General features: G+C 40.0%; 1 long non-coding RNA gene across 1 annotated transcript in view; it reads right to left on the bottom strand.

The window, feature by feature from the left end:
- The window catches only part of LOC132524250 (uncharacterized), a 93,864-nt gene that overhangs the window by 38,360 nt on the left and 29,311 nt on the right, over positions 1–26,193 (bottom strand). The window lies entirely within an intron of this gene.

Genomic DNA, 26,193 nt, shown 5'->3' with positions numbered 1-26,193 from the left:
TGTGCCTGAACTATTTATACAAACCATGTGGTTTAGGAGGAACACCTGCTTGCCTTCTGAGAGTGTGGGATTTAGGGATGTGCTAGGCAGAGGGTACCAATGTTACCAGCCCCCTATAAAAACCTTGGACATTGAGCATCTAAAGAATCTCTCTGGTTGGTAACATTTCACACGTGCTGTGACAATGCATTGCTGGTGGAAATTAGGTGCATCTGTGGGATTCACTGGGCGAGGAAGCTTGTGCCTGGTATTCCCTTTGTTGAGTGTGATATTCGTATCATTTCACACTAACGCTGCTGAGCTGTGTGAGTCCGCCTGGCAAATTATTGAACCCGAGGGTGATCTTGGGCACCCCCAAACACATGTGGTGAGCAAGAAAGACACATCTCTGCCCTCACAGGAGTTACCATCTAATGATGTAGGTGATAAACCAGTACTTATAAAAATGATCATTTATAAACCTACGATTAAGATAAATAATTTTTATAAAAAGGAAAAGTGCAAGTTTCTGTGAGACAAGTAACAGCAAACTGAATGTGGATTGGGAATATCAGAAAAGGCTGTGCTGAGGAAGTGAGAATTAAGATGAATCCTGAAGGATGGACAGGAGTTACTCAAGATGAAAGGAAGGGGATGAACAATTTGGACAGAGGTAACAATGACTGCAAAGACTCTAAGACTTGCTATAGCAAGACCCTGGTCTTGCTATTGCATTGTGCGTGTATCAGAAGGAAGTCCGGTCATGCTGAGGATATTTATAGGTTGAGACTGACCCCAGAGTCAAAAGATCTGGCTTCTTTTATACATACGTTATTGGCGAGCAATTGCACCCCTAGGTATATACTCAACAGAAGCAGTGCACATATATACACCAAAGTAGATGTCCAATGATGTTTATAGCAGACAGAAACCATAAATGACACAAATGTTTTCTATAGAAGTATGGATAAACAAATTACAGTATATTTATATAATGGAATATTATACAGCCATGAATTTGAAGAAATTATTGATACATGCAGCAAGATGGATGAATCTCAAAAAACAGAATGATGATCAAAAGAAACCAGACATAAAAAAGAACATTTATATTGATTTATATCAAAATTTAAAACTATAAAACAAATCAATGGTGATAGAAGTGAAGATATTGTTTACCTTGAAGTGTAGTGACTGGGAGTAGCATAAGTAGCACTGGGTGCTACTAATATTCTATTTGTTGATCTGGGTAGTGAATATATGAATGTGTTCAGTTTATGAAAACCTACTGTACTGTACACTTAAAGTCTGCATACTTTTCTACAGATACGTTTTAGCTCAAAAACAGTTTACAGCAAAAAATCTGAGTTCTTGCCTGTTATTAACAAGCCCTTTTACTTTGGACAAATCACAGACTCATCAAGCCTCAAATTTTTCATCTCTAAAATGTATGAAGGGCTTCCCTGATGGCACAGTGGTTAAGAATCTGCCTGCCAATGCAGGGAACGCGGGTTCGAGCCCTGGTCCGGGAATACCCCACATGCCGCAGAGCAACTAAGCCCGCACGCCACAACTACTGAGCCTGTGTGCCACAACTACTGAAGCCCGCATGCCTAGAGTCCATGCTCCACAGCAAGAGAAGCCACCACAATGAGAAGCCCGTGCACCGCAACGAAGAGTAGCCCCCGCTCGCAGCAACTAGAGAAAGTCCGCACGCAGCAACGATGACCCAATGCAGCCAAAATTAAATAAAATAAAAAGAAATAAATTTATTTTAAAAAAAGAATGAAAACACCTGCCTTTTCTTCAGTTTTTAATAGAAATCAAATGTCTTCATGAATGATATTATAATCTGATTTGTAGATGGGATATCAACTTGTGATGTCATTTAAAATATTCATACTCATCTCCGTTGACTCTCAATTATTCATTCAGTGCCTAGTTATCTAATCTGTGAGTTTCCTGGACTTCAGCTCTTCTCTTCTATACTATTTACGCATAGCAGAACATGCAGAAATAAAAGAAAAAGCAACGAATTGTTTGTTTTCAATGGGCACGTATGCCTTAAAAGTTTATGTTGTAGTATAGTTTTTAGATTGTCAAAGTATTGCCATTGTGTATGCTAACTTGAATCTCTAAAAATTTATTTTGATTACTAAAAACAATTGCTATAATTTATTGACTGTTTATATCACAGACGGGCATCACATATATGGTAATATATGTATATATACATACATATCTGTGCATTATACGTATATACATATATATAATCATCTTATTGAATCCTCACCTCAAACCCATGAAGTAAGTTTTGTAAAAACCATTTTGCAGGGCTTCCCTGGTGGCGCAGTGGTTGAGAGTCCGCCTGCCGATGCAGGGGACACGGGTTCGTTTCCCGGTCTGGGAAGATCCCACGTGCCGCGGAGCGGCTGGGCCCGTGAGCCATGGCTGCTGAGCCTGCGCGTCCGGAGCCTGTGCTCCACAATGGGAGAGGCCACAACAGTCAGAGGCCCGCGTACCGCAAAGAAAAAAACAAAAACAAAAAAACATTTTGCAGATAAGAAAACTGAGGTTCAGTGAGGTTACAGTACTTGTGTAAGGTTATGTAAGATGTGGCTGAATTCGGTTTGGTACCCGGGACTGTTTGCCTCCACAGTCCCTGCTTTTCATCCACACTATACCCTCCTGTTGGTGGTGCCTCTGGAGCACAGGTTTCATTCATGCTTCCTATATGGATCAGCTGTGGCACGGACATTGACCACCGGCAGCAACTCCTTTATTTAGCAAACACCAGTGCCAAACAGTCTGTCTTTTGCACATGACAAAGTCTACATTATAAAAAGAATATATGTAATCTATTTATTTGGTAATTCACTGCATCTCACTATTTGCCCCATACAAAATGCCTGATAGGAAACTAACTTTTGTGATGAAATCACAGCTTCAAAGCAAAGATTTGCAGCATTAGAAAGACATGTACAGAGCTCCCCTGATGGTGCAGTCGTTAAGAATCTGCCTACTAACGGAGGGGACGTGGGTTCGAGCCCTGGTCTGTGAAGATCCCACATGCTTCGGAGCAACTAAGCCCATGCACCACAACTACTGAGCCTGCGCTCTAGAGCCCACGAGCCACAACTACTGAGCCCATGTGCCTAGAGCCTGTGCTCTGCAACAAGAGAAGCCACCGCAATGAGAAGCCTGCTTGCTGCAACTAGAGAAAGCCCGCGCGCAGCAGCAAAGACCCAACGCGGCCCCCCCCCAAAAAAAAAAGAAAGACGTGTAAAAGATCTCTTGTGATTTGATCTTTTTTACAGAATTTTGTCTTCCAGGAACCTCTCAACCCTTCATTTTAGAACAGATCTCAGTCTCCCACCCCAGATCCTCAATCTTTGTCCAGGATTACAAGAGACTTTTGTCTAAAACGTGCCTGCATGCAAGTATAGTTGAAAAGGTAGAGGAACCGAGGTGATGGGGGGTTGAGGCAGAGGTTGAAACCTCAGGAAGCCTTAGAAAGGACAGAAGGTGTTACAGGACAGTTTACAGTGGGTAGACCAAGGAATCACAGTGCTTGGATTTTGATAATAAAACAAAGATGAGACCTTTTCAGGCCTGCATGAGAGAAGGAGGGCATTGGTTACTGAGATCTGCACACAGGGTGATTAAGAAAGAGGAGATATAATCAGCTTCCTGCTTCTGTGTTCAGGGCCCAGCCAGCATCAGCAAAGCCTTGCACTCATCCATTTTATGTAAAGAGGGTTGACGCAAAAGACCATAACAAGCGTGGTAGCTGCCCTCAGAGGGGTCCTAACTTAACACCTCAAGCCTTCACAGAGATGTAAGCTTGCATAGAAAGGCAACAAAGGTGAGGGCAGGCAGGGTGGGGTGGGAACGAGGGCTGAGGGGTGGAGCCCAGGTGAAGGAAATGGGAGAAATCGCTGCATAGGAGAATGCTCTCCATAAGTAGGCTGGTCACAACTTGTCTAGGAACAAACTTAAGAAACTTTGTGTATCTGACTTTGTGTCTCTTTTCCTCTCCATTCTGCTATCACTTCCCTGGAGCCTTTTGTCTCATCTGTAAAAGAAAGGCGCAGAAATGGATAATCTCTGAGGTCCTTGCCAGCTCTGACAGCCTATGACTAATCCTTCCGTGTGAATGCAGCGCTTTACAGGGGATGTAATACCACATTGCCTTTGGGGAGAAAACTAGGCTGAGTGTAGAATTATGAATTTGACCTTTGAAATTTAAACTGTTTTGATTGTATTTTTACTGTTTTCCTAAGGGAGCCATTCATGTTGCTTCTGTACTTGAAAACTAAACATAGTTCTTAAAGGGAATTGGTGAAAATGACGATTATCCATCATTCAACACTGGGGTCTGTCTCAAGGGCTGGTTAGAGGGCGTGTGGCTATTTGAGGTGGAGGAAATGAAGCAGGAGAGGAAGTTTATTATGCCAAATACAGCGCCCACTAGAAATCCTAGGAAACCCAGCCTCCTGAGCTCAATGGGATTTTGAAACACTTGCTGTTTGAAATAATTCACTCTTGCCTAAAGGTATAAAAGAATATTTTTCCAATTTTCCTCTTGAAATATCACCAGCTGTCCCAGACATTTAAAAAAAATAGTAGTATTTGGATGTACTGTATTTTAAAAAGAGTCAGCAAGATTCAGCTTACTTTTGCCTTAAGGCTTTGTGCCTTTACATTTGCAGTCAATTTGAAAAATAGTGTGAGATGTCTGTTAAACTTTGAACACAGTGAGACTTACACATCTCCCTTTTTGAGACTACAAAATCATCCTGTATCTTTTGGTAAAGAGCCAATAAATTGACCCTTAGGAAAGAGGCAAACCATACCCATGCATCTAAATGCCTCTAGCAAGAGAGCTTGCTCTTTTTTGGACACGTAAATTGAACACAGCAACAGCTCCAAAATCCATCTTTCGGATGAACATAAGAGAATTCTTAGTTCAGAATGGCCTAGAGGAAACCCCTGAGTACTATATGAATTATGTGGGATCTACTTAGAAAATGGCTATTTCCATATTCTGCTTAATATGTGACATTTGCATCAAGAACTCTGAGGATTACAGATATGGACAGAGTTGTTTTATTTATTACATCACCTTATGTTCCCAGGGGTGCCCCACATGTTTCTGAGATAGAGTTCCCCTGTCAAGTTGTGTCATAATGGAAGTAGATCTATTTCTTTTTGTTTTTAAATGACTTTATGTGAAAGTTAATTAAGGCCACTTTGAAGGGTCACTGCTATGTCCTATTGTCTTAGGTCAAGTTCCTGGGAAACAGATTCTGGGACAGATATTTGTGAGCAGGAAGTTTATTGGAGGGGGTGGGTACTCTCAGGAACAATATCTCTGATGGGTGAAGGAAACAAGATTAAGCAGAGGGAGAAATTGAATTATGTGTATATGGCTCCTATGGCCAGTCACTGCTATACTCTCTGTAATGGTTAATTTTATGTACCAATTTTGCTGGGCCAAAGGGTGTCCAGAGAGTTGGTCAAGCATTGCTTTGGGTGTTTCTGTATTCCATAAGGAGGGTGTTTTTGGATGATATTAACATTTTGAATTGATAGACTGAGTAAGGCAGATTGCTCTCCCTAATGTGGGTGGGCCTCATCCAACTGGTTGAAGGCCTGAATAGAACAAAGGAATGACCTTCCCCTAAGTCTCTTGCCTGGTAATCTTCAAACTGAAATACTGATTCTTCTTGCTTGAAATTGTTCAAACTGGGATATCAAGCTCTTCCTGGTTCTACAGAAGCTTGGGGGATTGGCTGTGAAGATTTTGGACTTGCCAGCCTCCATTTCCATAACTGTGTGAGCCAATTCCTTATAATAAATCTCTCTCTCTCTCTCTCTCTCTCTCTCTGGCATTTTCAGCAGGAAAAGTACTCCACGTAATTCTTCTAGAGATGCTTGGGGACGACACTTTGAGAAACGTGAATCTACTGGACCCATTTGAGGAAATACTGACCAACAGCAGAGCCATCCCTTGTGGCATTCTGGCCACTGGGAAGATCACAGTGATAACTCTTGGTGAAATGCATTCTGTGGTGAATTTTAGTATTCTCATGCTTTTTAGGCAGTAGGGAGTTTTCTCATCCAACTGAAAATAACTAAAATGTAGATCCGATTGAGTTTTCTTTTTCTCCGTTCACTGAGTGAAAGACAGACATCAGAAGCATAGAGAATTGGTAGCGGAGATTTGCAATGATCAAAATAATGCTTGGATGGCTTGACTTGAACTCTGGCTTCTCAGACATACTGACAGCTCTGAAGGCATTGTGCCGCTCCATGGCTTGGACTGACAAGCAACTAACCGTGAAATAGAAAGAGAATCTCAAAACAATTTCTGAAGAAGTGAAATGTGAACAATAAACTTCCTGATTCCATTTAGTCACTTTTTATTGACAGAATGCTCCCGTTTTGAATATCTGAATGAAATATTCATTAATAGGTTGTTTAAGGTACTATATACTGCCTTTATTTTTTAGAGGTTTTTTTTTCTTTTAACTAAACACACTCCCCTTCTTCTCTGTCTCCCTTCAAATGGTATTTTTCCTAAAACATCTACAAATGAGCGTCACAAAATTTAGCACTTGACCATGTATTCCTTTGCCCTGTATATATAAAATAAGAAAATGCATTGAAAGCACTTTGAAAATATAAAGCACTATGTTCCTATAAAATTACCATGATAATATCAGGAGGGCTGTATGAGTTCCCCTACTGTAGTACAGGTTGCTGGAAAATAAGGATTTGTCTTCTACTCTCTTTGTAGCCCTCATGGCTCCCGGCACAGGCTGAGGCAAATAGGAGACACGCTGACTTGACAATATTTTATCACCATTTGTAAGCCTTCACTTATTCTCTGCAGTCCCTCTTGTTAAAATCTTATAAAATCAATTCCTAAAACCATCACCTATAGTTTAAACACATTTGATAATGACTATAAGAAACTTTGGTGCTCCTACATTAGAAACATGTGGCATCTGGCCTCTCTTCCATTTTTTCCCCATGACAAAAATTGCATTTGACCTTGGGAACTCTTTTCTGAGAAGCCTGAATGTGACTCCAAAACCCTTCTTAACACCTACTCCAGGATTCTGTGCCAGTCAGTCAGGGTTCCCTATCAATCAAGACTCAGGGTAACATCCTTACCATCCTTTTCCTACGTATTAACTCCAAGTTAGAAGTCTGTCTGGACTTGTGGAAAAGAAACTAGTTAGGACATCATAAATTTTGGGCTTCCAGGGCTCACATTGCCATCAACAAGCTGTATGACCCTAGGCAAGTAATTAAATATATCGGAACCTTCATTTTCTCATCTGCAGTGTAAGTTATTTAAACCTACTGCTAGTTGTGAGATTTTGTGATGCAGTAGATGGAGGCCAGGCAATCACAGTTTGGTCAGGCTCTCAGCAATCATAAAAATCCAATAAAATATGCTTTTTTCTCATTCAGAAAAAGAACACTTATGTTTGACATAGCTGCTAGACATTTCCATGAGGCTGTGTTTGCAAATTCTTGATGATTCTTTAATTTTTATAGTTTCTCTGTGAGGAGAGCAGTCACACTGGTTGTAACTGAGGTAACGAAGCCTTGGCTGCACGAAGTATTTGGACAGGCCTGTGACATAACTCAGTGTTACCACAACCATTTTCCAGGTCCCACTAGGACGGCACTTTGAGACAATAAATGTACCCATTCCTTAACGCTTCTACAAAAGCCATGCTCTGACTCTAAAGCAAAAACTATACCACATTTCATTTTGAGAGGCTTTGGACAATGATGTTATATGTCTGAACCAGAAGGTTCCTAATAACAATCCAATCAGTCAAGGATGCCGCAGTTGACAAAACTCTCAGAAAGTTAGCTGCCCTGCCTTGTCCTGCTCTAGCCTGGAGCTCCAGGAGGAGAACAACTTTTACATTATGTCTGAAGCCCAAAAGCCACCTGTGCCTATTGGTGGCTTGATCACCAGCTCAAACAGACCTACTGGTAACTATGAGATGAGGATTGTATGCAGAAGGGGATATGATACCACCGTGTAAACTGTGGAGCAAAAGCATGGTATTCTCTGTGAGAAAAAGAGAAACACGGCATAAACATGGCTGAAATTTGTTTATGTTATGAAGGCACATCCTGAGGGGTCAAATAGAAAGAAATGATAATATCCAGAGTTGTTTTGCAACTTCTTGACTAAAGTGCAGTGGATATCAGTGTTTGTCATCCACGATTAGTGCTCCCAGAGGCCCTCAGAAAGCCGGGCTCATCTGAAGGAGACTCATTGAGTGCTCTCTTTCTGTTGCTGTTTCTCTTCTTCTCTCCATCCTCTCTCTCCACTTCTCTCTGTCTCCATCTCTGTCTCTCTCTCTGACACACACACACACACACACACACACACACACACACACATACATAAGCATACACACATTTCTTTATAACAACCTAACGATTTTGATCACAGTCTTATCTCTGAGGACTTTAGACAGAGTCCAGTTGTCTTCTATAGCTTTCCAAACTGTTTCTTTTACAGGGATATTTACAATCCTAGAACAAACAGAAAATCTATGACTCATTGTGAGGTTGACAAACACACTCACTGTGACAATGCTCTGTTTTCCTGCGTGCGAGTTTTACTAAGTCATACTTGCAACCTTGTTGTTTGTGGACAGAGAGCCAATTTATTTTGTCTTTTACTGGATATTCATGTAATCGTATATTAACTAGGTGTGAACTGTATACAAATCTTATCAAGTAACTCAGAGGCCTTAAAAGATACCTGGGATTCATGTGGCATCTGAGAATTCCAAAGTGTCCTCCCATGTGTGACAGTGCTAAGGAAGATTCACCTTGCAGAATTCTAACACTATAAGAAACTTAGAGGGAAATATAAGGACAGGCAGGAAACTTATTAAATCTTTTTATCACCATACCTCGTTCTCTCTGAGTTTGAACAAAGGATCTAAGTTGAAGGAAGCAACTAATGCTGTGTTGACAAGTGGATGAATAATGGCTATCTTTTTGTTCCCTAAAATTGTTTTGAACTACATCTGCTATATTTTACATTTTCTGAGGAAAATAGGTTTTTAAGTTCCTGTCTCCTCCTAGGCTGTATGATATAGAAATTAAACTAGCTGGACTTTTCAAAAAATAAATCACATAAAGTATGATTTCATGGATGAAGGAGCTAAGCGTCCAAGAGAAGCTGCCCTCTGACCTCATTTGTTAATGAATGTGGTCTGTCATGGTGATGGGAGGTGGTCATAATCAGTACAAAGTAGTCAATCTATAAATACCTGTGGAAGTTTTCTTCTTCAGTTCAAGATAGACTGAGCTACAGTCTTCTCCTGTGAAATCCATAAAATACAATCTGAAAAATCACTAGTACCTGGAATAATGCCTAGGACATGGTAAGCTCTTGATCAATATTTATTCTTTAATGAAAATTAACCATTTTCAGATGGAAAGCAATAGATCCTCTACATTATCCTGAAAATTTCTGCATTGTCCCGAAAGCCAAAGAGGGCACAGCTAGGAGAGGCATTCAAATCGCTATTCACAAACATAAAGGGCGCCAGAGGGGTCTGGAGACCTCCTGCTGTGCCAGGCTGACCTTTTCAAGGCTGGAAATGAAGGAGGTCTTGGGAGGTCTGGGGTTGACACCTGGCAGTGTGTGTTACTCCGAGTTCTGTGCAGCACTTCTTTACAAACCATTATAGAAGAATATCGTGTTTCAACAATGAGTAAGGCCACGTATACTGCTTCCAATCTGTCCTGGGTCCAACAGAAGAGAGGAGGGTTCAGAGCAGCAGTAACAACATTCCTCATCCCCTTAGGGAATAAAACAAAGGGTAGAAAATGTGCAGGGCTGAAGCCCCTCATTCCCAGCCTCGGCAACCCGTTTTCTTTCTCTCGCCTCTAAAGAGAAGAGGCCCTGGAAGGGGTTCCTGGCTTGGTAGGATTATGATAGGGGCCGACCTTGGAGCTGCTCTCTGAGGGACATGCTGACGCTCTGTTTGCAAGCGCTCCGTAACGGCAGCCAATGCTGATGAGAATAAACGATCACCGCACCAAACACAAGTTCAGGTGTCTGAGCAGTTAGACTAATTCAGTCACAACTGCTGGCACATTTGATTTGGAAAAAGAGCCAAGAAAATTATCAGCAAGCTAGAACCTGAATGTAAATGTTGATCTAGTTACTCATTTGTACTAGGATCATCGTGCAGCTGAAGAACATCACTCCATCATGACTAAGCCACGTGGTTAAAAACATCTAACATAGATTTTCCAGTTTAAAAACAGATGTTATCCTTACACCACAGCAAGTTCAATATTATTTTACATTTAACTTATTGGGACACTAATGCTCAGCTAAGCCTTGTGACCACACAGTTACTCAAGGCTTCTAGTCACTCTAATATCCTTTTTGCTATATACTAAAGCCCCCTTTTCAGAAATCACCTTCAACCTTTCTTCTCCCTTGGTCTGATGGCCTGTCATTTTCCAAAATAAAAATAGTAACAGTACCTTACTATTTGTAATTCTTGAAGATCTCTTATAAGAATAATAAATCTAAACTACTTATAATCTGAGGGAAATATGGTTATCTTTGGGCTGGAGAATTTTTATAGGAAAGATATCCACAATCATCTTTGGAGGGCAAGGTAGATATATAAAAAATAATTTATTTTTTTTTCTCCATCATATGAAGAAATGTTAACTAAAGTCCTTGGCAATTCTTTTCCTCCTGTCAGTGAACTTGCAGATACATATGATAAGGAATTAAGAAGTTCAAACAGCATTATCTAAGTTTTTACAGCATGAGATGAGTTACCATGAATGAAGATGAACTCACTATTTTCTCTTTGGGAAGAGTGGAACTTGTTACACAGAAAAAGTTCGTAGGAAAATGGGGAACACAGCTGCAGGGATTAATGCTGTCAGTAATGGGTTGGGTCTCTGTCCTTCCCACTAACTTCCTCTCTGCAGTTGCCACTTGAAGCTAGCTCTGTTCTGAACTGGGCCAGGGGTCAACTGTGTGGATGGAACCAAGTCACCCTGCTTTGGAAACCAGTCTCAGAAGTGGTTGCATCCCTTGTCTCACAGTGGTTCTCAGTCCAATGTCTTTGACCAATACTAAGTCTTATCCCTGCATGGCCTGTTTGCTGGACTCTGAGCTTCATACATAACAATTTGTGGTGCCCTCTGGCCCTACCACAAAGCTGCCTTGTGTGCCTGGATATCAGCTGGAATTGGAAAACCAGACAAGACACAATGAAGAGTCCATCTCTAGCATACGAGTTCTCAGAGGCATAAAAGGGCACTTTCATGTGTATTTTCTTGCCATAGGATTTCTGGTTGTCACCTCCATTTACTAATTTTTTTTTTTTCTGTACACAGGATAAGGGGATGCCTTTCTCCTTGGCAAAGTCTATAATACTGAAAAGTTGTCATAGAGTACAGATCCATCTGACAGTGTGTCAATGATGATTATTAAAGCACCCAGTTGTCTTATGGGAGGGACTATGTGGTTGGGAATAAGAACACTTGATTCCTTGAACACAGCAGTCATTGTGAGCAGATTACCTCCAACTCTACAAATAGACGCAAAGAGCAACAAAGTTTTCCTAACATGTAAAACTCAGATCTCTTGATTCTTCCTCCTGATTTTTTATTCAGTTCCAAAGTGATTTTGATTACTTCAGAGCACTGACCAAGATAGATAGCCAAACACTTAGAAAAAAATCACAAATGACAGGTTATGAAAAATATTGTAAGACATTTTTGAGATATATAGCAAAAGAAAAATTCTAGTAAAAGCCCCTGAAATATCCGAGCACAGTAATTATGTGCAAAATAAGTGGGGCAAAAGCAAGAAACTCTGTGTCACAGTCTCTAACTAAACAATGGATGACCAGTTACCCACTTGTGGTGGCTTAAAAAATGGCCCCCCAAAGAGATATACATCCTAAAACCTGGAATCTGTGAATGTTATCTTTTTGGGAAAAAAAAAAAAGACCTTAAAGATGTGGTTAAGAACCTTGAAATGGGGGAATTATCCTGCATTAGCCAGGTGGGCCCTAAATGCAATCACATGTGTTCTTATGAAAGGGAAGCAGATATCAGAGATGAGGAGATGAAGACACTACCACAGGGGAAGAGATTAGAGTGATGTGGCCACAAGGCAAGGAATACCAGTAGTCATCAAAAGCTGGAAGAGACAAGGACCAGATTCTCCCCTAGAGCCTCTATGAGAGGCTCCCAGTATCTTGACGTCAGCCCAGCAATACTGATTTCAAATTTCTGTTCTCTGGAACTGTGAGAGAATGAATTTCTGTTGTTATAAGCCATCAGGTTGGTGATAATTTGTTATAGTAACCATAGGAAACTAATACTTCGTCCATGAATCAGACAAAAGATGTTTTACCGAAACATGCCCTATAGGCATTTATTTCAGGTTGGTGACACCCTTCAAAAACAAGCTGCAGCTCTTGAGTAGAATTTTCAGAATGGTTTTCTATCTGGGGTATCTCTATTCCTTCTAATTCTCTTATTTAAAAAATGCGGAGTATTAACTTCACTTAGCAGATGTGGCTGCTGACCTGGAAAGTTTCATCAGCAGTATAGAAGAGGGAGAACAAGATTCTGGGTCCTGAGACTGCAAGGAGGTCAAGTGAGATAAGGCCAGGCATTGGCATCTGAGTAAAGACAAAACATTTTCTCCCACATGTTGTACTAAGGATTAGGAAAGCTGAACTCTAACATTGATCTCCAATGATTACCTATGTCTTCCTGAGCAAATAACTTCATTTCTCTAGGTCTCAGTTTCCTCATCTGTGAAATGAGAGAGTCATTTAGACATACTCAGCAATTCCTTGAAGCCCTAACATGCTATGGCTTTATCCAGCCCAGAGTTGGAATAAAAATTTTTAACAAGCTCAGCCTTAAAGACAAAGAATTAGAGTTTGTGGTCACCTATATGAGTATCAGACATCTCACTACCCTCATCATATACACATCACACATAGGAGTGTGTGTGTGTGTGTGTGTGTGTGTGTGTGTGTGTGTGAAATATTCCTCTGTCCATTTAAAAACTTCTGGATGAAATGATACACCACAGAGTAAATAAATTTATAAATCTTCTTTATAGCTCTTCTCATTTAGTTATTGTCTTAGATACACTACACTGAAACTATTAGTTTATACATCTGTCTCTACCATTAAACAATAATCTTCCTGAGAGAAGGGCCTGAATCTTATTCATCACTGAATCCCCACGGCCTACCACTTAAGTGCCTGGCAGAAAGCAGGTGTTCAATAAATATTTGTTGGATAGATGCATGGCTGACTAGCTGGCCTCTCTCCTGTGCTAGGATATCAGAACCCACATGAGCAGTAGAGTGGAAGGTCCCAGGAAGGGGAGGAGCCTTAAAACAAACAAACAAAGAACATTACCTGCATCTCCTACCCATGGTGGACAGTATCGTCCACAAAGCATCTACCCCAGGTTTTTTTTCATAGCTTGAAGCCTTTATCATGTTTTATTTTGGGAGAAAATTGGGTGTGCTTTATCAGAGGTTTGTCTTTTTAGAACATTATTTATCTGTCTAAAGCACCATTAAATTGTTAATTGAAATAAAAGAGACTTAATTTGTAACTGGGACTTGATGAAGTGGTAATTAGAAACAAATGTTGTATTGCAATGGAATGCTTTTCCTTATTATTAGCATGCCTATTGATTCTTTTTAAAATTACTCTGTTCAGTTGAATTTCAGTAGATGAACTTCAGGTATTTTTCCACTGAAAAATGACAGTGAAGAAAATTGCCAAGCAATGTGACAGTAAGTAAAGAAATGAGTATTTGGTTGGGCTACTTTTCATGATTCTTCTTGCTATTTTTTTACGAATTAATCCAACTTGTGAGGAAGAAAATATGCTGAGTTATACTCCACTCTACCTGAAAAAAAATTACTCTACAGACAAAATGGCATCAAGGGCTGGATTAAGCTTGATTTGTAACAGGATACTCTTTGACACTTACAGGTTAAAAAAAAAATCCATTAGAGGGCCCTTAATTTATAGCATCTTTAAGAGAAAGCACTGATACCAAACTAACAATAAATTAACAATACTCCACTCAGATAGGAGACCCTGTATTTACTCTGAATTCCTTCCATCTCTGTGAACCAAGATGTAAGATGTTTTATTTCTTTTTAGGCTGACCTGGGGGCTGCTGTCAAGAGACATGGGATCCTTTCCACATCCTTCTCAGGCAAGTCATTCAAATCACAACTATAGATCCTTGTAGTACAGGATTTGTTTTATTATACTCTGATACATCATCTATAAAATATATACTCAAATAAATGAGTTATAGTCAGCCGAGTTACATCATTTAGCTGGACATACTTTAACTAGTCAGTCAGATTTCCTTCCTTCCAAACCAATTTTATATTTCTGTTAAATCTGGTCCCTGGGAAAGTTGGGTTCCTTACTAACTGGTCTGTGGGTGCAAACAGATCAAGTCTAAACCACTCCCTCTCAGCCACTGGACCCTTTTTCTTGTTATTAGATGTCTACAGATCTCTTCCTTTATGCCTCTAGTCTCGATGCACCTCCTCCCCAATCATCTTCATCACTTCTCTGTTCTTCACTCTGCAATTGGTTTTTAAATATCTCTTACTGTCTGTTTCTTAGGAAATGACATCTTTCTCTGGCTCCACCAACCAGGCTCTAGAGTGTATTTCTCTTAGTCAGTTTCTGCCTTATTCTTACCATATAATGAGATATGAATAGTGAAAAAATTCCAAAACCCTTATCATGGGGCTGGGCTTTTTAAAATATCAACCAGCTTTAGCAGAATATGAATTGAGCTGCATCCAGAAGACTTGCATGTAGCTCTTGAGTTCTTTTATCCAGGTCACCATTTTTGGATGGTGTCTCAAAAGAGTTGAGAAATCCCGGACAGAGTTTCCTGGGGAATTTAGACCCCCTGGGAAAATTTATTATAATCAGTTAATAATCTATCACAGGATAGTTTATGACATTAACATTTATTCATTTACCCCTCATCAGCCACCTCAGGCTTCAAAACAAAACAAAAGCCAACCAACTACTAGGCAAAGTTTCCCCAAACAGTATAGCAACATTCTGTCTCCCAAGTCTTACTTTCACGGGATGGAAAGTGTTATTGTAATGCTAAGAAGGACACACTTTTCTGGGGGCAGACCCAAGGAAACAAGTGATGGAAGAATACAGTGGTGTGGCTTCAGGAATTCAGAATTTTCCAAGATTCCTCATTTGCTTTCCTACTTACCTACTACTCGGAAGTTTAGGGTCTTCCCTGGAGAGTAGAGGAGATTAAGGGCCATATCAATGTTATCCCCTGATTTAAATACAGGGTATGAGCCACCAGACCTCTGGGCTCAAGGTCACTCACCAGTTTATATCACTGTGAGTTGGTCCTTGGATATTAGAACAATACCAAAGGAAATGTCACTTATTCAGTAGAACAAGACAAAGTGGAATAAAGAAGAGAGTAAATTACACTGTTGGAAAGAAGCAGGCAGGATGGCTCTCTAACCTTGACGGCTGGGATCCATCTTAGGTCTAAAATGGGAAGGATTCCTCTTCCTCTAGGGAAAACCAAGAGTAAAGCAAATCATTTGGTTTCCCTTCAGCTCCCTCCATTCTTTGCATACTTAAAGTGTTTATCTGGTCTTGCATCTGAATTCCACAGGTGACCCAGATTCACCTGGGTGACTTCCACTTTGATAGCTATCAAAGCTATCTCCCTTAATGTAAATCAGCAGTCTCAAAGCCATAAGTATTGTCAAAAAAAAAAAATCAGAATAGACATAACCAAATGATACAGTGAGACTTTCTCAAGAAAATTTAATATCTAAGTCAAATCAAAGTCACCCAACAAAAGGAACAAGAATTTATTTTGTTGGGCTTCCCTGGTGGCGCAGTGGTTGGGGGTCCGCCTGCTGATGCAGGGGGCGCGGGTTCGTGCCCCGGTCCGGGAGGATCCCGCGTGCCGCGGAGCGGCTGGGCCCATGAGCCATGGCCGCTGGGCCTGCGCGTCCGGAGCCTGTGCTCCGCAACGGGAGAGGCCACAAGCAGTGAGGGGCCCGCGTACCGCAAAAAAAAAAACAAAACAGAATTTATTTTGTTGTAGCCACTTACCTCCAAATAGATTTCAATTATGTTGATTACCAAGGGTGTTTGGCAAAGAAAAACAGCCCAGGACTTGTAGTTATAAGTCCTAGGTTCTTGTTCTGGGTTGGTTACTAATAAGTTTTGTGACCATAAGCAAATCATTTAACCTGCCTTTCCTCTCTGTTTTCTTATCCATAAAATACGGATAATAATGCATGTCCTACACCTATTTGTTCCACATACAGCTCATAACACAGAATATATAAACTAAATAAAAAATGAGATGTACCATAGCAAAATCATCCTAATCCAGCCCCCTTCCCTGTTCCTTTACATACAGGGTAAAGTCACAAAGTGTTTAGATCACTAACCTGATACTGTGAAAATCTTTCTAAAAAGCTGTCTCATTTAAGAAGAAGCCAAAATTAAAAGACAAATAAAAAGCCCTTTCTCTCAGGCATCACTTTCCTCAGAAGTGAGATAAACCTGGGACCCTGACACTGGCTGATGTGGCTGTGGGATTATTTGTGGGGAGAGTGGGATGGTCACACAGGAAATGAAGAGGATGACTATGATTTTAGCCATTTGCAGAGTCAGTTCCTCCTTTGGGGTCAATGGTAGGAGCAGCAGGGAATGAAATCTGAGATGAATGCCTGGGACCTTGCACCTGGAAAGGGCTGTCTAACCTGCCACTGTCCTTTTGTGTGTTACACATCCACTCTCACTGGAAAGGTTAAAAAGTGTTTATGTCCTTTCTCTTTACTATGTGCCAGAGGAAATGCCTGAATGCTCTCAATTTCTAAAAGGCTAAACAAAAGTTAAGGCAGAAAGACAGGCTTGAGGTAGCACTGCTTTCCTTTTCCTCACTGACAAAGGCCGTAGGTGCTCCAATTTCTGAGCACCAAACTACAAACATCCTTGCTATGTTTAGCCAAGGATAGGTATGATTCGCTGAATGACTGGACTGCATCTAGGTATCTGTTTTAGGATTCAGCCAAAGTTGCAAAGTTTTCCCTTTTAGGTTAAGAAAGTTGAATGAACTTGCTTGTTATGTCAATAGTAAGGATTAGGTCAGGATTTGAATGCAGTTCTGTCCAACTGGCAAAGCCAGTACATGTTTCACCTCTCCACACTGAGGCAATAGCTGTGATTCACAAACCCAGCACTTATTTCAGTCTGAAAGGGTTTGAAGTGATTTACAAATGGCAGAAGGAGTATCTCATTTCCGATTGCATTCATGAGCTTTCTTCTCCCTCACAGATTGTGAAGCCCTTACTGTCCCCATTACTGACACTCATGCAACATATGGGTTCACTTGGCTTTCACAGATGGCGCTCTGTCTGCATTTGTTGAATGGTTCAGTGGAAGTTCGTCACGGGGACTCTTGGAAAGTAAGCACGGAAAATATCAAACAGGAAAACGTCCTCTGGAAAAGTTAAGCAATTTACAGAGTATGAATGTGCTTTCTTAGGAACTTCGAGGTCTTAAAGAAGTTTTTAATACTTTTATTCAACAAACATGTAGCCCTTAGCGTGGGCTGATACTGTCAGTGTTTTACAATGGTCAGCCTTTTCAGTTCTTACGAGAACCTGTGACGTAGATGCTATTATTTTTCCTTTTTGGCAGATGAGGGAGTTGAGGCACACAGAGGGTACGTGATTTCTGTCCAAAGTCACAAATCTAATTAGTGAAAAATCTAGGATTCAAACCCAGGTTCCTGCTCCAGAATCCATGCTCGTGAGCCCTCTGCTTTGCTGCTTCTAGGGGACAGTTGGAATAGACATGATATAAACAAAGATTCAGTAAGGCGCCTAAGCATTATGAACCTGAATGTTTTCCCCTTGAATCTTTAGCTTTTTATTAGCTAAGATGTAAAAATATCTTCAAAGCATTAAAATCTGGCATTTGACATACTCCTATTTAAAAAGAAATTGAAACAACTTTCAATTAGTGAGGATACGCGGGAGGACTCTGCCCTCCACGTGTACTCGTTGGGACCAACCTTGCCTGGTCTGGGCACTGGGGACTGGAGACAGTCTGCTACCCACTAGGGGTCCAGGAGGAGCACAGCCTTGGGACACGATGCGTCCTCAGGGCTGAATGAATAAACGCCACACCTTATCCTTCCATCCCACAACGGGGGCTTGATTCAAGTACTGGGGGAAGGCAGCTTAGTCCTGCTTCTAGTGGACCCCGAGATCCACCCTTCAGTCTCTCATGGGCCTTTCAACTTCAACTCTGCTTCACTGTGCCCTTTCCTTCATGTGGCTTTTACCAGTTCCACCTTCCGGTTTCACGCCTTTATTGTCTTCTACTTTCTAATCATTTAGTTAACATATATCTTATTTAACTTACATCTATTGGGCAACTACCATGAACAGGCACTCCACTTACAGTTTCTTTCTTTTTTTTTTTTTTGCAGTACGCGGGCCTCTCACTGTCGTGACCTCTCCCGTTGCAGAGCGCAGGCTCAGCGGTCATGGCTCACGGGCCCAGCCGCTCCACGGCATGTGGGATCTTTCCAGACCGGGGCATGAACCCGCGTCCCCTGCATCGGCAGGCGGACTCTCAGCCACTGCGCCACCAGGGAAGCCCTACAGTTTCATTTTAACCGTCATAGAATTATAGAAAACTCCTAAGTCATCTCAGTTTATGTCATGTGCAAACAACTGTGTCAACCAAATATTCCATGAACTTTTCTAAGAGGATTCATTAGTTTCCTATGGCTGCTATAACACATTACCACCCACTTGGTGGCTTAAAACGACAACTCATCACCTCTCTTTCTCTTCTAGTCAAATCTCCCTCAGCCTCTCTCCTTTAAGGACACTTAGGATTATGCTTAAGGCCCCTCTGGATAATCCAGGATAACTTCTCCATCTCAAGATCCTTAATCTCATCTGCAAAGTTCCTTTGGTCATATAAAGGCTCATTCACAGGTTCCAGGATGCAGATATCTTTGGGGCCATTATTCAGCCTACCATAGATGCCCAAATAGACTTATTTACCTTTCTGAGAGTAAGATATCCATTTTCATGCTCAGTGGACAAACCAAAACCACAAAATGTCAACTGACGTTAAATCTACACACCCAAAAGATAAAGTCAATAACGTGTTTCCTCTTTTTAGTAAAACAGGCAGTCTGAATGCAGTTAAGCACCATAATAGTTGAATTATGTAAGGAGCCATTTTTTTCTTCAGTACCATTCCAAAGAAAAGTACAATATGACAGTGTGACCACAATTCTCTACTTTTAACATAAATTTTGGAATCATCCGAGCCATTATGAAACTTCAAACATTCCTTCTGAAAAAAACAAAAGTCTCTTGACCTTTTGGTTATTTCTTAGAAAAGTATGGTGGTTTTAGACATGTCCATAAATTTTAACGTTCCTCCCAGTAAGAGAAAACTTTTCTTCCTTTTTCTCTCCTAGAACCTCGGTGGCCCTTTGTGACTACATCAACTAATGAAATACAGCAGAAGTGACATTCCATGACCTCCAAGGCTAGGTAAGAAAAAGCCATGCAGATTCTGCCAGTTTTTCCTGCGAGGCTCACTTTCAAGCCCTAAGCAGCCATTTTCAGAGTGTAACTAACTGAAGTGCCACGCTTGAGGGATCCTGTGGAAAGGTCACCACACTGAAATGGAAAGAGATGCCTGAGGAGCGGCGGCATTCCCGCCCCAGCTGGCAAGTCCCCACCCTGAGCCCCAAGTCTTCACATCTTGTCTTCCAGATGTGGTCTCAGACATTCTGGGCCAGAAGTCTACCAACTAGGACCTGCAGACCAAGTCCAGCCCACACCTATATTTTTTTTAAGGAAAGTTTTATTGGCACACAGCCACCCTCTTTCTTTTATGTATTGTCTGTAGCTGTTTTCCTGCTCTAATGGCTGAGTTGAGTTGTTGTGACAGTGACTACTGGATTTGCAAAGCCTAGAATATTTACTATTTGGCTCTTTACAGAAAACGTTTGCCAATCCCTGTTGTAGAGTATAGACAACCTCTCCTGAATGTACTCTATCCAAGTTGACAGCCCACAAAGTCTTTGAGCATAATAAATGCTTGTTTTATACCAGCAAGATTTGAAGTGATTTGTTATGCAGCCTCAGATAGCTGATACAGAGTTACGGTGATATCACTAAGACATTTCTTGGAGTGTCGTTTCTGTTTTTAAATTATATATAAGCTCATGTAATATTACTGATTTGGGGGAAAAAAATATCCCTTCAGCTAGTACCTTATCTTGGCTCCCTCACTGCAAACTCCTCTGAAGGGTGCATCTACCATTCTGCTCAGTTCATTCCAACCCGGTTACTGGTTTTTATCCTTACCACTCTTCCACAGTGGCTACTATCAAGATCATAAAGAATATCTTGCCAAAAGCAAGGTGTTCAATTTGCTCAACCTCTTAGAGTTCTTGTTCCTGTGTTTTGTCTTTTTTTAAAATCTTGGTTGAACTCCCTTTCCTTTCTTCCCAACGTCTCCAGGATCCCCTCACATCCATCCAGTGTTTTACCTGACCTGACTTGGCATGTTTTACCATCCCCCTTTGACTCTTCCTCTTCCAGTAGACTTCCAGTTGTTTCAATTCTCCAGGGCTTGCTCCTGGATCCTCATCTCTTCCTTATCTACTTTTATTATCTACTGTTTCTGTGGGTGACTTCATCCAGCTCTCTGGCTCCAGACTTGAACATCTTAGTGTCTACTGAAATTTCCATTGGGGTATCTAAGAAGTATGAAACTTAACATGGCCCAAATAGAACTACTGAGTTTTGCTATAGAACCTGCCCCTCTCAGAGTCTTCCTCATCATATGAAATGGCATCACCACCTACTCAACTTCTCAGGTCAAAATTGTCATCATCTTTGATTTCTCTCTCATATACATTTCACACGTAATCCATCAGTAAGTCTCATGGCACTATTTAAAAAATATATCCCAACACTTATCATATTATCTTCAAGCCACCATCATTTCCCACCTTCAGCTAGTATTAAATTTGTGTTATTTCCTTATGTATGCAATACTTACCTTCATCACTACAAGCTCCTCAAGAGTCTAGAAGAATGCTTGGAGCACAAAATATCCTTATTAAATATCTTTAGATGAACGGACTGAATTTTAAAAGGAATTCAACTAAAAAATTTCCTGAAAAGATAAAAATAAATGAATGAAGGACAATGTCCAAAGACGCTATTAATTCTGCAAGAGGCAAAGAGGGAGATTTTGAGGCCTTGGTTACAACATTCCACTTCTTGAATTAAATGATGATTATTATGGTAGTTTACTTCAAAATTACTATTTACTTTTACAAACATATCTTATAGCCTTCTGTATTACAATGTTTTATAAAATGAAAGGATGTGTGCAGGAGTTGGAAAACTAAGGCTATGGCCCCAATGTAATCTGCAGCCTGCTTTTGTACAGTCCTTCAGCTAAGGAGAGTTTTTACATTTTAAAAGGTTATTAGAAAGAAAAGGAGGTGACAGAGACAGCACGTAGCCTACAAAGCCTAAAATATTTACTATCTGGTCCTTTACAGAAAATGTTTGCCGCTTATTTGAAAATATAGGCATCAAGTAGATGTTTTATTGTATTAGAAACTATTTCAAAAATCCCACTGTTTTAAGATGGGGATTTGATGAAGAAGGTGATGAATAAGCAAGTGGCCTGAAGCCCTACAGACCTGATAAAGACAATTCATAAAAAACCCATAAATAATACAAGTGCTTCTAATTGACACAAACCAAGGTCAATTAAATTTAATGCCAAAGATATTAAGGAGAGACATAATTGTTGAATATTAAAGATGTGAAAGAAGAAACATTTATGATTCAGTGTTCATTTAATATAAAATTTATGGCATACATTTTAGAATAGAGTAATTTTCCATTTCCTAAGGGGTTTACAGATTTTTAACTTTTTCTTCAGCTTATAGATATAATTTCATATCTTAAGCTTAAATTCCTATTCCATCTCTCCAAATTGAAGACCAATTAAAATATTAAGCATTAAAAATATTAAACTGATTATATGAGAGAAAAACTGTCAAGTAAAATATTAATGGAAAGTGGATTAAAATGTTTGGGGCTGTATTAAATATTTACTAGGCATCACTTTCAATAAATTAGCAGGATTGCCAAAGTTTTTATTGCTGCTGCTATTAAAAGTGAACACCAAAATAGCTATTGCATTGGATGCAAATAAATTAACTTTTCAAATGAACATTATTCCTTTTAATGAGTTTTATGTTGCCATCTTGGATATTTACATTAAATACTAACTTTTAGATAATTCAATGTGCATAGCATGCTGGCTTAAGAATTTGGATAAATTGTGGGCTAGAGTTATATTTTTAAGATGCTTTTGGCTGTTATTTTAAGCCTATAGCATCTTTTCTTTCAAATTAAATGAACAAATGTAAACAAATATATTTATATGCTTTTTGTACTAGTAAGCTACATTCTTTTTGCATCCATTACTTTTATGTGTGGTAACAGCAGGCTATTTGGGTGGGGGAGAGTCCCTCTAACCACCACAAATTGTATGCAGCAGTGGCACAGGTGGAACTGTCAATCATGGTTCCCTGCTCTCTCCTGACAATAGATGAGTTCTTGACCTGAGCCAGACAAGGGAGAGGGACCCTCATCTCTTGAGCAGAATGACTTACAGATGGAGAAGCAGTCGGCACCCAGGAGAGTAAGCCTGCTGAACAGGATACCTGAGCTCTTCTGCTTCTTGTTCCCTCCTGATCTGTTTCATCCACTTTCTTTTATTCAGTGAGCTACCCCATACCCTGCCAATCAATTTCAATTTTTTTGCCCCTCCCAACACAAACATCTGGTTTTGTCTTAGGTGAACCAGAGTCATTTTCTTTTATTTGCTGTACTCCATCTGAACACCTTCATTTAGGTTCACATGACATAGAACTAAAGCCTGAGAAATATAATGTTATGAACTGCATTTAAAAGATAAGAGCTATTAAAAATTGGCACAAATGATTTCACTGCATTTCACTACATATATTTGCCAGGTTTGTCTCACCCAAGCTGCAAATACTTTTATACCATGAATATTCTGTGTTTGTAGAGAGAGATGTTATCCAAATGGTTTCATGTGTATTGATGTTAACCCAGTATTCTAATATGATCTATGTGGCTGGAAAAAAGTCCTCTCCAGTCCTGTGATATTTGCTTGAACTGTGTGAATTCTCTTAGCTAATATGGATTCAGACAAACACTAAAATAAGAGTAAACACTAAGGAAACACATCTACTTTACCATAACAAGTGAAAACCATGTAATTTGTGAATAGCACTTTCTTGTAATATCCAGTATGCCCAAATAAAATTTTTTTCTCTAATTTTCCACTGAACTTTTTGTTTCTAAACTATGAAGTTGAGTTGTAGAAGGGGCTAAAAGATTTGGAAAAATGATCATCTGTAAGAAATAACCACAGTTTCTATTTAGAATGCTTATTTTTATTAACATCATCTAAATCAGCCCTCACAACAGCCCAAAGTACAGGCATTATCTCTTACTTGGTGAAAAAACTGAAGCTCAAAGAGGAAAAATTGACTTGCCTGAGGTCACCCCTTATTTATGAAGGAACAGAGCTGAAATTTGAACCGAGGTATATCTGTCAGCAAAGCCCATGCTTTTACCCACTACACTATTTAATTTCTATAACAGATTCTATACTCTGTTCATCAGTCCATGAAAAAATATCTACAGGGTGCAAGAAAAAATTGGATACAATTTGTCACACAAAATGGCTTTTTAAAACCAACTCAGATAAGAGACTTGGGTAGGTCGTATTTGAAGAAAATAAAATGATGGTATATATATATATATCACAAATTCCAATCTCTGCTTTCCTATGCTGATTTGAACCCTAGAACTCTTAAGTTCAATGTATAATACTTAAGGCTACTAAAGAGACAAGTTCAGAGTTCCCTTTAACAGTAAAATTTGAAAAACACAAATTAAAAAACTTTAAGCATTAAAATGTGAGAGAAGAGTGCCATAATTTTATCTAGTGCTATCACAAACCCTGATGTGAAAAATGGGCATGAGGGACTTCCCGGTTGGTCTAGCGGTAAAGAATCCACCTTCCCCGGGGGGGAAAAAAAAGCATATATAATGCAGAGAATTTTTTTAATATAAAGGATATACCAGTTCTCCCTCTAAGCCATTCTCCTCCACTAGGCAAAAGTTCTTTTTTTCCCTAGTGTTCCAGTTGTGACTGAATATATTTTCTTGTGCTCTGTCAAATGCATCTTTCTTATCTGCCACATACACCCATTGACCTCACTCATATATATTTCTCCTCTATTTCCTAAAGGGGATCCCTAGATCAAACACTCACACAGCACGATTAATTGCGTGGGGGGGAATTCTACTATATAAATATTATATCAGTAACGAGTGAAATTGGAAACATTTCATTTTTTAAGCCGAGTACATGCATCTGTTTCTGAGAGTGAAACTTTGTGAAAATCTCCAAATATAATGGGAAATATAAGCAAAATGGTATTTGAAGATGATTTCAATATGAAGTAACCCCAGTCAATAATAAATACAATGGTTGTTTCCTTTGATTTAGAATTAAGCATAAAGCAACCCTAATTGCCTTAATAGGCATCTAACTGGAATCCATCATCTTCTAAGACGCATAGAGTCCATCACAGTATTGCATTTTCCTCTGGCTATAGAATGTCAAGGAGGGGAAATGTGAGCTCTCTCTTTATTATCTTTGGCAAATCTCATTTCCTTCTTTTGTCAGGTGACTGGAGTGGCTTTCTCTCGGTAGCACCTCTGGTTTTGCAAAGTTTGGCTTAACTTTCTTGGTCTCTGTAGATATTTACAACAACACAAACATGCTATGTTTGTAGAAATATGTCATCTGGTGCTCTTTGTTTGAGCTCAGCTGGGGTATACGAAGAGAAATCAGGTTTTGAAGGAAGAACTACAGAACAATTTGGACAGATACAGGCATGAATGTCTGAAGAGGACAGCTGAACCAGGTTATGCATCAGACTGAGCTTCTTTGGCCTCAAATTGAGGCCTAGAAATAAAAAAGAAGGGCCTGTGAGGTGGGGTAGCGTGGGGCTGGCACCAATTGTGCTGGTTGTTAAATTCATAGCATGTCCCTGCTGTACTGAAACCTATTACTTTCCACAAGTTCAGATGGCAGGTTTTTAAAGTTATTTCTGGGTTTCAAAATGCCACCACCGTCAGGGAGCTTCAAGCCATACAGGGATGGAAAATAATCTCTCTACACCCACCCAACAAAACAGTGAATCCTTGCCTTGTACCACTTACAAGCAGGCACAATAGCCATAAAGGCCTTTAGCCATCTGATTTCTGTTCCCTAAACAAGGTATCAGTCAGCTCAGTCTGGTTGACTCTTTTGGTTGATATCAATTTACTTAAGTGCTACCTTCCTTTGAAAGGATTGACTGTACTCAAATACTATTTCTTGAGTGCAGCTAAGAAGCAAAATATGTTTATTAACTGTTTAAAGAGACATATGCCTTTTCAGATTAAAAATGTGTATACTAATTTAAATACACACACACACACACACACACACACACACACACACACAAAGAATCTGCCTTCCACACGCCACAACTGGAGAGAAGCCCGCATGCTGCAACTAAGACCTGACACAGCCAAAAATAAAAAAAGAAAGAAAGAGAAAATGAAAACAGAAAAATGGGCATTAAAAAATAGAAATTTTCAGTTCAGAATAGCTAAGCCATGGATGGCAACCTGCAGCCCGAGAATGAAGCTGAGGCCTGGAGAGGGTCTGTATCTGGGGACAGTGAGGATATCCTGATCCAGCCTGGCCTGAAGCTGGCCCTACTCTTGGATCTTTTAGCACTGAGAACCAGTGAATTCTCTTTTATGTTTAAGCTCCATTGGAGTCAGATTATCAGTCACCTGAGGTAGAATGAGTCCTCATTCATACAAGTGCAACCACAGGATTAGGGAAAAAAAAAAAAAGAAATACCAAATGTTT

Source organism: Lagenorhynchus albirostris, chromosome 8, assembly GCF_949774975.1.
Source record: "Lagenorhynchus albirostris chromosome 8, mLagAlb1.1, whole genome shotgun sequence".
NCBI lineage: Eukaryota > Metazoa > Chordata > Mammalia > Artiodactyla > Delphinidae > Lagenorhynchus > Lagenorhynchus albirostris.
This window is presented reverse-complemented; position numbering and strand designations above follow the sequence as displayed.